Source organism: Heloderma suspectum, chromosome 4 (assembly GCF_057233095.1).
Source record: "Heloderma suspectum isolate Gila_16-S chromosome 4, 16-S_ref, whole genome shotgun sequence".
NCBI classification, from domain to species: domain Eukaryota; kingdom Metazoa; phylum Chordata; class Lepidosauria; order Squamata; family Helodermatidae; genus Heloderma; species Heloderma suspectum.
The window spans coordinates 219,079,897-219,092,540 of record NC_139461.1 but is presented as its reverse complement, the minus strand read 5'-3'; positions in this window follow the sequence as shown (position 1 = coordinate 219,092,540).

Sequence of the window (12,644 nt, the reverse complement as noted above, 5' to 3'; positions counted from 1 at the left end):
CCCCTTCTGTGCATGTTACTCGGAATTAAGAAATAAATCTCATTGCCCTGCAGTGAATCTTTGACATATCTCCATGCATTTGGAGCCATGGGTCTCTCATCTACAAACCTCTTCTAGCTTCTCCAGAGTATTTTGCTAAAGCTGTAAAGTGGTAAAGGGTTAAAAGCTAACTTTAGTAACTTGCCCTAAAGCACTCTTTCACTTCTCAGATGCTCTTTTAAATCACTATTGTGATGCTGTGCTTCTTTGATGTTCTGTAGTTTCTCTGTGTCAGGAGCGCTCTGGCAGCTTCTCCCAGTAGATTCCAATAGCCAACTCAAGACACAGACGAAAGGATTTATTTTCAAAGCTTTAATCCTTTTACAACTTAATGACTCTTTCAGATGCTAATCACCAGCGACTAAAGCAAGGAACAGCAGGGTGGCCTAAGCTTCAAGTAGTCAGTTGATCCCCGTTTGAAAGAGAGTCACTTGAAGACCCAGAACTTATGGGCTAGGGAGAGATCCTCCCTCTTTCCCTTGGGTCCATGGGAGGCGGCCGTTGCTTGCATGCCAAACGGGCGCTATGCCTCCTTTCCGCGCCCTCCATTGCTCATCGCTCTTTGCGTCTGCGTCGAGCATCTAAGAAGCCCCCCTCCTGCATTCCCTCACTACCCGGGTTGCTATCTATCTCTGGAATGCTGGCAGGAGGAATCTCTGCCAGGTGCTGAACCTGTGAGGGATGAGCTGGCCCCTCTCCCACGGATAGCTGTTCCTTCTCAGAATCCGAACTGCTCTGAGGCTCTCTGGGCACAGTTTCCACTCTGACACTCTGATGTAAAGTCGTTTCTCTCTTGTTATGCAAAGTCCCTTCTCCACTTTATGTTTTATCGCAGTAACTTCACAGGAGCTTCTCATTGAGAGCAGGGAGAAGGATAAAGGAGAAGGGCGGGGGGATTAGAAGCAAGCAGAATGCTGGAATGGGGCAAAATTGGGGGATTGGGCTGCTCTCAGGGAGGGCCTTCAGATGCTGCACTCCAGAATTGGGAATTTTGGCTTCTCAAGGCAAAAGTGTGCACACTGGGGAAAAGGGTGAGGATAATGTAGTAGCAGGGGGAGCCTTCAGAATTGTGAATTAGTTGCTCTCCACTGATAACAATGTAGTAGCGGGGGGAGCCTGGATGGGGCGGGGAAACAAGCCTCTTTCATTGGTTGAGCAGCCCCTACCAGGTTGATGACATTCAGTCCTACTCTCCCCACCCCACCTGGAAGTATGTTCCTTTCAAGTGCTATGTGACCCCTGTAAACCGGATTTTAAAGGTACAGTACACTCAACTTATCTTGCTTTGTGTGTCCCTGATGGACCAAAGCTGGTTCCATGACAATCCTGGTAATACTCTAATGCACGTCTCATTCCATTGTCATGAAGATCCCCCCACCCCCAGTTACCAAACTTTCTTCATTTCAGAGTATAATTTGGGGTAGGGGGAATTCATTTTGTTTTTGTATTGTTTAACACTTGGTTGTTTGAAATCTTTGCTGATCAACTGCAAATTTCCCAAAGTTCTACCAGTAGATCCAGATATACCAGTAGATCCATACCTACCTTTTGCCTACTCCTGTTCTGGAGAAACTGAAAGCTTGCACAGTCTTGTGGAATTTTGGTTGATCCTAATAAAGATATTGGGGTTTTTTCCCTCATGGAATGGCACAGCTACCTTTGATTTTCTTACATATACAAAATGTGTAATCACACACAAAATCTGCAGTTCCCAGGGGGGAAAATGCAATTCCAAAAGAGCATTCTTATAGTTCCAAACTTATACCATAGAAACATTGTATTATGTTGATGTAAAAGGTGGCTGGTTGCATTTTTTTTTTTTTTTAAAAAGAAGCCCTGACAGCATCAAAGAATAGGTTCACTGTTTCTGGTTGATCTGATGATTGAGCAGTGATAAGACTTGGCACCAAGTCTACCAAAAAAGGTAGACCTGTCCTTTGAGAAATTTGTATACGAGGTCTACCTCTGTTGTTTTTCAATAGGTAGACCTGGGCTAGATCTACACTAGTGCTTTTTATTGGTATTGAAGTACACTGATAACTGTTGGGGCACATTACATATTCTGCATACCACTTTTCTAGTGTTATTTCCTGCTTTCACTCCATATTATCCAAAATATTTAATTGTGTGTTCTACGAGGTATAAATGCACAAGAGGAATATAGCATCACTATGATGGGATGGTATCCATATGACACAAGGTGTAGGTCTGGGCCTGGTGTCCAGACAATGTTTCTCCATTTACCTCTGAAACCCCCAATTCTTTCCCTGGCTCCATTCACCCTTGTACTGGCTGTTAGGCCAGGGCCATTACAGGCATGAAGGACATGGTTAATATTAGGGGGAGGGACAACCTATTCAGCTTGCAGACCACTCCTAGGCTCTGCTCTCCAGGGAACACATAATAAACATTCACAACATGGTTCACTATAAGTACAATATGTGAGAAAACAAAAGCCCTTATAACAAACCAGGACATCCCTTCTCCAGACATTATTATGACTTCATTCATTGGCTAAAAGTCCTGAAAGGTAGGGATGTCGGAGAATTTCTCCACGAATCTCCAGGAGGCCGAATGCCAATGCATTTGGCCCCCCGAAATTGATGGGGAAATTCTCCGCCCCCCCCCCCAGGATGGGACTTACCTCTGTCAAATGTCCCTCTTGGCGGCGGGTCCCAGCAGCGTTTTGGTGGCATTTCGGCGGCGGTGGGGGCGGCGGCGGGTCTTCCGATCGGCTGCCGCCACCACCATTTCCCAGTGAAGTAAACAAACAAACAAAAAAACATGATAGGCTATGTAACGATTTACGTAGCCTATCACGGCTAGATTTTCAAAGTCAGCCGTGATAGGCTATGTAAAGCTTTACGTAGCCTATCACGGCTGACTTTGAAAAAAAAAAGCGCGTACGCAAATGGCGGCGCCCATGGGCGCCGCCATTTGCGTTCCTTATTTGGGCACGGGTAGCAAATAGCGCCCTTATTTTCGCCGTAGTCTACGTAAATCTTTACGTAGACTACCCATGCCCAAATAAGGAACGCAAATGGCAGCGCCCATGGGCACCGCCATTTGCGTACACGCTCCCCCCCCCCAGTTCAGCCGTGATAGGCTACGTAAAGATTTACGTAGCCTATCATGGCTGACTTTGAAAATCTAGCCGTGATAGGCTACGTAAATCGTTACGTAGCCTATCACGTTTTGTTTTGTTTTTTTACAATTTACTTTTTTATTTCGCAGCCGGGGAGACGGGGCGCTCCCCCTCAGCCAGAATTTCGGCGGGGAGGGATGGGGCGCCTCCCCCCCGGCCTGAATTTTGACCAGGAGGGGCGGGGCGCCTCCCCCCCGCCAAGAATTTCGGGGGGAGAAACGGAGCGCCTCTCCCCCCCACCGAAAACAGCTGCGGGACCAGGTAAGGGACTTTCGTCCATCCTTACTGAAAGGTAGGAGCAGACTATTTTTGCTTACAAAATGAATGGGTAAAATAGTGGCTGTGCATTTTGCTTCATATCTCAGGTTTTACAAGGACTAGATACATACTTTAAAAAAAATGAAAGCTGGGGATGTGGGAATTATGGCTCATTGGGGTGGGGGGTGGAGTCCACTCCCCCGCCCCCCCCCTCCCTGTGGAAGCCCATGAATGAGGCAGAGTGATGGTGCCATAAAAGCCTCATCTGGAAGTACTGTGAGTAAGTTAAATGGGATTTACTCTCAAGAAAGTGTGCATAGGATTGCAGATTTCATTTCTCATCTACCTGCTTAAAAGCTGGAGGGCAAGTAAACTACCAAGAAGTTGGGATTTGTTGGAAAGGCACATGAGAATTCAAACAAGTATCTGAAGCACAGAAACAGCAAGACATATGGAAAAGCAGAAACAGAACAAGCTCTACTTTGGGCAGAGAAAAAAATGTTCTCATAGTGAATCATGATAAAGTTTGTATTATAATTTCTGGAAAATAGTTTTAAAATAACTTTTTCAATAAAGATCCTTGAAGCCACAGTATAGAATTCACAAAGTATCCTAAACTTCCACCTCATTTTTAGTGGAAAAGAAATAATTTCAGAATACATTTCTGCCTTTTTGGTTCCAATGCAACATTTTAAAGCAGTTTATAAAATTCCTTCTTTTAATGCAACTGAAGAAAACTTCCCTATAAGCAAGACCCTCCCCACCTTCATTTAAGAAGGATATTTAACTTTGACATGGAACAGTTAATAGTTCCGCACGGGAAAAAGTTGTTCAGTATTGAATTATACTTTTGTTTTCTTTGACATTTTCTTGCTTCATTTCGTGCCCTGTCTGTGTAGAGTAAAACTGTTCAGTGGAGTTACAGATTTTTTATTTTTTTTTAAGTCTCCGATCAAAATGCATTGGGGGTCAGGATAATCTCATAATGGTTCCTGCTTCTCTTAATAACCTGCTGCAGTGTCAAAAGATACACCCATCATATTTCTGCTAAGAACTATTACCCACTGCCATGCCTTTTATTGATGCATATCCGACATGTCCATGTTATTCCATATTCTGTCCATTCCAAAGAAAGGCTAAAGGAGACAGAGGGTACAGATCTAGTTAGGTACAGCCTCTGACACTTTCACTATCAATTGTCTTTTGCTAGTGCTGATCATCACCTCAATTATCTGGTGTCCAGCCTACCTGATAGGTTTTTGCAAACTATAACTCTTCTGTCGATGAGCATGGAATAATGACAGCTTGCAGCAAATGTATAGAATACAAAAGAGATAAAGCAAGGACTAACGTGTGTATATGTGTGTGTTTAAATCAATCAGGAGCTAATCGAATCTTTTTCATGTTTTCTTATGAACACCGGCATAGAGTACGTACAGCAGGATAAATAAGATTCTAGTCTGTCTTCATACTATCACTTCTTTTTTTCAAAAACAATTTGTTCATGTTACTTTTGAATACACAAAAACATGTTTAGCCTCTTAAATAAGTAAATGGCAAAGTTGTGAAGTGTTGTCAAATACAACATGTCTTTGTTGTTATGTAATCTCTGCCCAAAGAATACAATTTTGTAAAAATGCTACTTAGCATTACATTTGTCCGCTTTTCTAAATGTTCTCAGCACAATAATCATGAATCAATAGGGACAGTAGGGGCAAAGCAAACAGAACAATTCCATTTGTAAGGAGCCATAAGTAGCATTTACTTGTAAGTATTTTAACTCAAATGATATTCTGCAACCAAAGGAGAAAATAGATTTTAGTACAATATTCATTGGAATTTTGTCAATCTCAGGCTCATACGGTTAATTGACAAAGAATACATTACCTACACAGTGATAGCATTTAAATAAACTGGGATTGTATTTGCCATATCACTAGTATAGCTCTTAAATAATATTTTTATTCTGTGTAAATCCCAACTATTCATCTCTGTTGTATAACAAATGACCATAATTACGGGGTTTCATTGGGAGGAAGGTCATTGGTAATCTTGTAATTTCTCATTGGTGTAAAGAGAAAAAACAGAACTGTTTGTGATAAATGCATTCAACCTTTTGCATACTTGGCTACTTTGGACCATGTATTAAAATGCAGTAAGAAATTAAGTTCTCCCCTGACACAGCATTTTTAATCTATAGCCACTGGTATATTACAGCACGGTTCTTTAGAATGCTTTTGTTCACACACACACACACACACACACACACACCATGGAACAAAACATTAAACCAGTTACATGAACCCAGAGGAGCTTTAGACTTTTTCTTTTTTTGAATAGCAGGCCCTCCATGTCCCATGGCAAATGACATTTGAAACTTAAGGGAATTTTTAAAAAAGCACTTTGTGATATGTCATGGAGGAGAAACAGTGAGCTGTTCTCTGAAAAAGTCCACTGGGCTAGAACAGTCTTTGGATTAGTGCAAGCCACTCTTTGGATCCTGGCCTTTGTACTTATTTCCTTGATAAATGGCAAAGACGCACAGAGCCAAGCTATTGAATCCTTTGTTTAATCCCATCCTGAGTATGCTCAAACTCATTGCTTCCTGGGTATTCTCTGCTGACCTCTATAGTTACCACTGAGTCCAAATCCGAGATCCAACATACACAGACATTCTATTGCATTGACCTGTGACTCTTCCAAGCTTCAACTGGCATACTGCCCATTCCTTGTGGACCACTCTTAAACAACCCCTCCCTGTCAGACCAAACCCAGGACCAGAGCTTTTCTCTCTGCTTGTGCTACCTTGCTGCCTTGCTGTCCAAGATAGAGCTTTATCCCTGGTAAAGCACCCATTGCTGCATTTGGACAACATCAATTTCAGTGGACTGTCCAACCAAATCAGCCACCTGCTTGAGATACTCAGGGGACCTCCACACTGTGTGCATAGCCACAATCTTGGGTTATGGACCTTTGTGTGTCACTCAAAGATCCAGCAAGGCCCATGACACCAAATTATTTAGGGTGATTAAAACAAAAAGGGATTGCGAAGAGCTCCAAAAAGATTTATCCATAATGCGAGAAGGGGCATCAAAATAGCAAATGCAGTCCAATGTAATCAAGTTTAAAGTGATGTAAATTGGGGGAAAAAATCCCAACTTCACATATAAGCTGATAGGATCTGAGCTAGTGGTGACTGACCAAGAAAGAGATCTTGGGTTGTGGTGGACAGCTCGATGAAAATGTCTACCCAGTGTACAGCTGCTGTGAAAATGACAAATTCCATGTTGGGCATGCTTAGGGATAAAAAAAATAAAACTGCCAATATCATACTGCCCTTACAGAAAATCTATGGTGTGACCACACTTGGAATACTGTGTACAGTTCTGTTCACTGCACCTAAAAGAGGGATATTGTAGAGCTGGAAAAAGTGCAGAAAAGGGCAACGAAAATTATCAAGGGGCTGGAGCATCTCTCATATGAGGGAAGGTTACAATATCTGGGACTGTTTAGCTTAGAAAGAGGCGAGTGAGGGGAGACATAGAAGTGTACACAATTCCGCGTGGTGTGGAGAATTTGGATAGGGAGACATTTTTCTCCCTCTCTCATAATACTAGAAACTGGGATCATCCCACATAACTGGTTGGTGGGAGATTCAGGACAGATAAAAGGAAGTACTTCTTCACATAGTGCATAATTAAATTACAGAATTCACTACCACAAGATGTAGTGATGGCCAATGATGTTGATGGCTTTAAAAGGCTATTAGATCAATTCATGGAGAATAAAGCTATTAGTGCCTACAAATCCTGATGGCTATATGCTACCTCCAGTATCAGAGGCAGCATAGCTATGTACAGTAGTTGCTGGGGAACATGCGTGGGACAGTGCTGTTGCACTCATGTCCTGCTTGTCGGTTCCTGACAGGGAGCTGTGGACAGAATGCTGGACCTGACGGACCTTTGGTCTGATCCAGCATGGCTCTTCTTATGTTCTTAGTGGGATTAAGTGGCATGAATGTTAAGGAATTTTGGCTTCGAGCTCAGCAGTTTACCTTTCCTATGGCCATGTTAAGAACCAAGGGCATTTTGCGGAGACTGTTGGGCAGTGTTAAAACGAAACGAAACAAACAAACAGCTTTACAGGATCTTGAGCTCTAGCTCCCCTCCCTTGACTACTTTTCTCTCTGCTTCATGGTTTGTTATACGGCTGGGGGGGGGGGGCGCTAGTCAGGATCTCAGGAGACACATCACTTCACTGCCCTCCACCTCCAGTTCTACTTTTGCAACCGCATTCTGCACTTTGCAGGGCTTGGAAGTTCCTAATAATGGTGTAGCCTGCTGTCAGTCCCTCATCATCACCTTTAGAACCTTTATCCAGAAAACTGCAGAGCACTCTGTTTCCACACAGGGGTGGTTACTGCATTGTGAATTAGTGACCAGAAGTCTGTGGAAGCCAGAGTAGCCATTGCTGTTTGTGAAGAGAGTATGACCAGCCAGGAAGTGAAATCCTTTGCATTCTCTTGTCTCTTACACGGGTAATTATACCCACTTTGACTTTGTTTCTCTCTCTTTCTCCTATCATTGTTCTGAATCTGTCCATTCTGCCCCTCACATGGCCAGCCTTGTACCACTGACACTCAGGATTTTCCTGTTACATTCTTGCCTCCAATGACTTTCCCTAATGCCTTCCCTGTTCCTTATTTTGCAAACCATAACTCCCTTTATCCATCTTTTCTTGCTCTATTGCTGCTATTATGGACCACAAGGCAATAAACTGCCAGCCCAGTGCTAAAGATAGTGCACTAGCTATTTGTGGTGAAATTAAAAATATGTATTCTTAAACTTAAGCTCTATCAGTGTTTTTAAACTAATTCCCGTCCATGTGTATTCCATGTCTTTGCAGAAGATTCTAATATTCCCTTGTTGTTCAAGTACACATGCACAGATGTATGGTGACATACACGTATGATCAAGGACACATGGTAAGAATTGTCAGTTCTACTATTATAACCTTTTGATGCAAACTTGTATTAATATGAGAGTTGGTAACAATGTTGACTAAAAGTGAAGGAAACAAATTTAAGCATATATTAATTTGCTGAACACCTAATTAGTTGTAAAATTTACCTATGGAATTTTATTTGCTTTGGAGATTTGTTTCTACCCACAGCAAAATTAAATGCAATCTTTCTGGATGTTAGATTGATAGTGACGTACACAGAAGGTGACATCAAATTAATCACAAAAATCCTCTTTATACTCTGGGGCATCCTGCTTTACAATAGTAGATATTAGTAAATGAAACATCTACATCTCACACACTTCTAACATTCGATAAACATACATAGGTGCATGTCATTGCAGGATACAGTGAGACTATTAGGGTGCAATCCTGTGCATGTTTAGAGATAAATGCCTGTCAAGAGGCGCCCTAGCGGCCTCTTTCAGTAGACTCCAATGGCCAACTCAAGACACAGACGAAAGGATTCTTTTCAAGGCTTTAATCCTTTTACAACTTAATGACTCTTTCAGATGCTAATCACCAGCGACTAAGCAGAGTGGCCTATGCGCCGAGTAGGCAGTTGATCCCCGTTTGAAGGAGAGTCACTTGAAGACCCTGAACTTATGGGCTAGGGAGAGATCCTCCCTCTTTCCCTTGGGTCCACGGGAGGTGGCCGTTGCTTGCGTGCCAGACGGGCGCTACGCCTCCTTTCCGTACCCTCGTTGCTCTTTGCGTCTGCATTGAGCGTCTAGCAAGCCACGTTCCCGCACTTTCTCACAGCTAGGATCACTATCTCAGGAATGCCGGCAGGAGGAATCTCTGCCAGCTGCTGTGCCTGTGAGGGATGAGCTGGCTCCTCTCCCACGGATTACTGATCCTCCTCAGAATGAGAACTGCTCTGGGGTTCTATCGGCTCAGTTGCCACCCTGACAATGCCCTGCCCCCACATCCAGCTGGCCTGGGAGTGGGGGGGGGGCATTGTGAGTAGGCGAGGTGAAGAGGCATCACAGGCTGCCATTGGGCAGTCCTTCACGTCACTCAAGAGGGGAGGGGCCGGAGAGGTTTTGTTCTTGATCCGCACCCCTCCCCAAGAAGCCTCTGACTCACGCGGCTCCCTCCTGCCCTCCCTTAAGCAGTGTGGGCAACAACCGGTTGCCCTTTTGGAGGGGCCAAGTAGAAATTTTTGGCTCACAGTCCGATTGGCTGGGACTCCGTGTCTTTTCGCCTACTTCACACTGTTAATGGGCTTGGGTGTGTCCTGTAGGTAATTCTGGTCTAATTCTTCCTCAATTTAGGTTGCATTTCAGTTGGCAGCTAGGACGGGCAAAAAGGAGAATGAGTTTAGGGATGGTGAGCATTCAGAGGCACCTTATGGTGACAGGTGGCGCCTGAGGCCTCCCGAATGGGTTTTGCAGCTCGATGGGGGGATAAGGGTTGCCTGTGAGACTGACTCACCTCACCCAGGAGCTGTGAGGCCCCAGGAGGGGGTGACACGGGAAGGTCTACCTCCCCCATAAGGGGCAGTCCGGGGGGGGCGGTGATGCTGACATGCCGCCCCTCAGGCTGGGTATGTTTTCACCCATAAAGGTGCCAGCTAGCCGCTGGCACAGACAGTGTCCATCCTAGGTTTTCCCCTTTGCAGATATTTCAATAAATATGGCCCAATTTCAATCCAAGCTTTGTCTTCTGTCCCTTCATTACCACGTCTCTGCTTGAAAATACGTACTACAACTCCCAGCATTCCTTGGGCAGCTGTACTGGCTGGGGAATGCTGGGAGTTGTAGAACTTATTTCTGTCTAAACTTGCATAGGATTATAGGCCCTTAGTGAGTTTGCATGCTGTGTAAACTCACTACATTCATGTGTGAACAAGACAAACAGTAGAATGACCCATATCCTAAAACACAGCAGAATGAGCGACTAATCCATGAAAACTCATGGAATGAGCCAAACACCAAACACTCCATAGTATAATTACTAATGCTGATGGAGTAGAAACGTTTCTGGAAGACAGGAGATCCTTCTAATGAAGCTTAGCTTTAATTCCATTATTTATAATAAACTGATCAACTGAAGGTCTAGTTCAATGTCTGATTAGATTTCAGTTGTCTTTTAAGACCAGAGATACTATGAAAGGAACTTAATTTAGCAAGCTCTTGGTCAACTAATCCATGCTTCCGGGAACAAGTCTGAGTTTTGAAGGAGGGCAATTTGGTAGCTGTCTTAACATAAATTTAATGCAAGTCTGTTGCTGTCTTAGGGGAAGGAGCCCCTCAGCATTCACCAAGACATGCTTCAAGGAGACTCTACTCTTAATCCAATTTACTCAGCTGAAGAAGTCTCACTGCTTCAGCTTGCCAACAAATTAAAATCCAGCTTCATAAAAACACCTTGAATTTGGAAGGTATTGGCTGGCCCGCTAGACTTGAAACTTCATTTATTCTGGCTAACTTCTCAATTATCTTCCCAGCAGTGGAGATGTGTAAAAGTGCAAAAATCAATAAGATTCTATTCCCTTTCTATTGGAAAGGGAAAAATTAATGAGATAGGACACTCTCTTAATCAGAAATAAATGTTTTAATTCAGATAATGACATAGTTTTCCCTTGCCGGAGGATGACAAATGCCAAGCTGCACCCCCAGCAGAAGCAGTTTCAATTTTATTGTAAATATAAAAGGTATTGATCGAGGAGATGTACAAACCCTATTGCTTACAAAAGCCATTCAGGGAGACTGGGAAAACTATTAAGCACTGGGTCAGAAATCAATAAACAAGACTGAAATGTAGCAGAGGTCGCCCCAGGCTTTGTGGCATCTTAGAAAGCCAAGTGGCAGAAATAGTGACAGAAACGTCTCTTGCGGAGCAATGTTAGGGATGAAGGGGTCAGCTGCTTAATCTCTTTGGAGCTTTGACAGGTACAAGGAATGGATACATGTAGCCTGCCTTGGTTGCCCCTTGATTTGAATACACACTAATTCATCTGACTGCAATTAGGTAATTTTTGTCTCAACCTGTAAAATATTACAAATATTTTTGGGTAGTGATGGGAGGTGATAGAGGGGGAGGGAACACATACTTGTATATGATTTGATTTTCATTGTTATCTTTCTTCTTCAAGATTGAAACTGGAAATGAATTATCTGTCATGGCATGTTCAACTTGATTCTGAGAAATCAGGATTAAGGTCAGCCATAAACTCAAAAGATCCCACATCATTCTTACAGCCCAACCCTTGGCTCCACAACAATTCTGTGACGTAGGCCACTATTATCCACAAGGGTAACTGAGGCTAAAGGCTGCAACCTTATACACACTTACTGAGAAATATAGCCCTTCGAACTTAGTAGGAATTTCTTCCAAATAAAGAAGTTCATAGGGATGTTCGTCCCAGTAAATATGTGGTGTTACATCCTTAGGGCTTCTCAACATGGGGCTTTTATCCTGTGATTGAGAGCTTCACCACAACAGGCTAAAATCCCACATCGTTACCAGGGCTTCTGATTACCATTACCAGGGCTTCCGGATACTTTGCGGGCTTAACGTCAGTTCCTTCACATGGGGCAGACATGTGCTTTCTGCAAAGGGGAGGAGGGGCAGCACAGGGCCTCATGAAGGACGGGTTGGTGCACCCACCGTCACCTCACATGGGACACAGCGCAGCGTGGAGGAATCTTGAGAAGGTAACACCCAAGAGGCGGGTGGGGGACAGGGGATGTGTATTTTCTATATATTTTATTGTACAGCCACAAGTTGGCGCCACCGATATATTGGCTTATTTCCATGTCTTTTCAAACTGGCATAAATGTGGAAAAGCGTGCAAAGCTACCTGGAGGCTGACGTTGTCTAAAGGACTCGCAAACTTCCATGAGTGGCCAATCACAAGTGTGCAATAAATTGCTCGTGTAAAGAAGTTCTGAGACTGATTACTTATGGAAGTAATTCCATTACTTATGGAAGTTTATGGGTCCTTTACATGAAGTTGTCAGCCTCCCTTGCCTCTCTCATGCTTTCCAAGCATTTCTGCTGCTTAATTTGAAATGGAAATAATGTAGTAGCAAACAGGTCTGTTTTCAATCTCTTTCAATTTGTCTGTGAAAAGAGGAAGTCCTGCAATAAGAGAAGCTAGACCACAGCACCATCTAGTGGCTGTATAAATGAAACATATAGAATTCGTGGATAAAGGTAAAGGGGGGGGGGT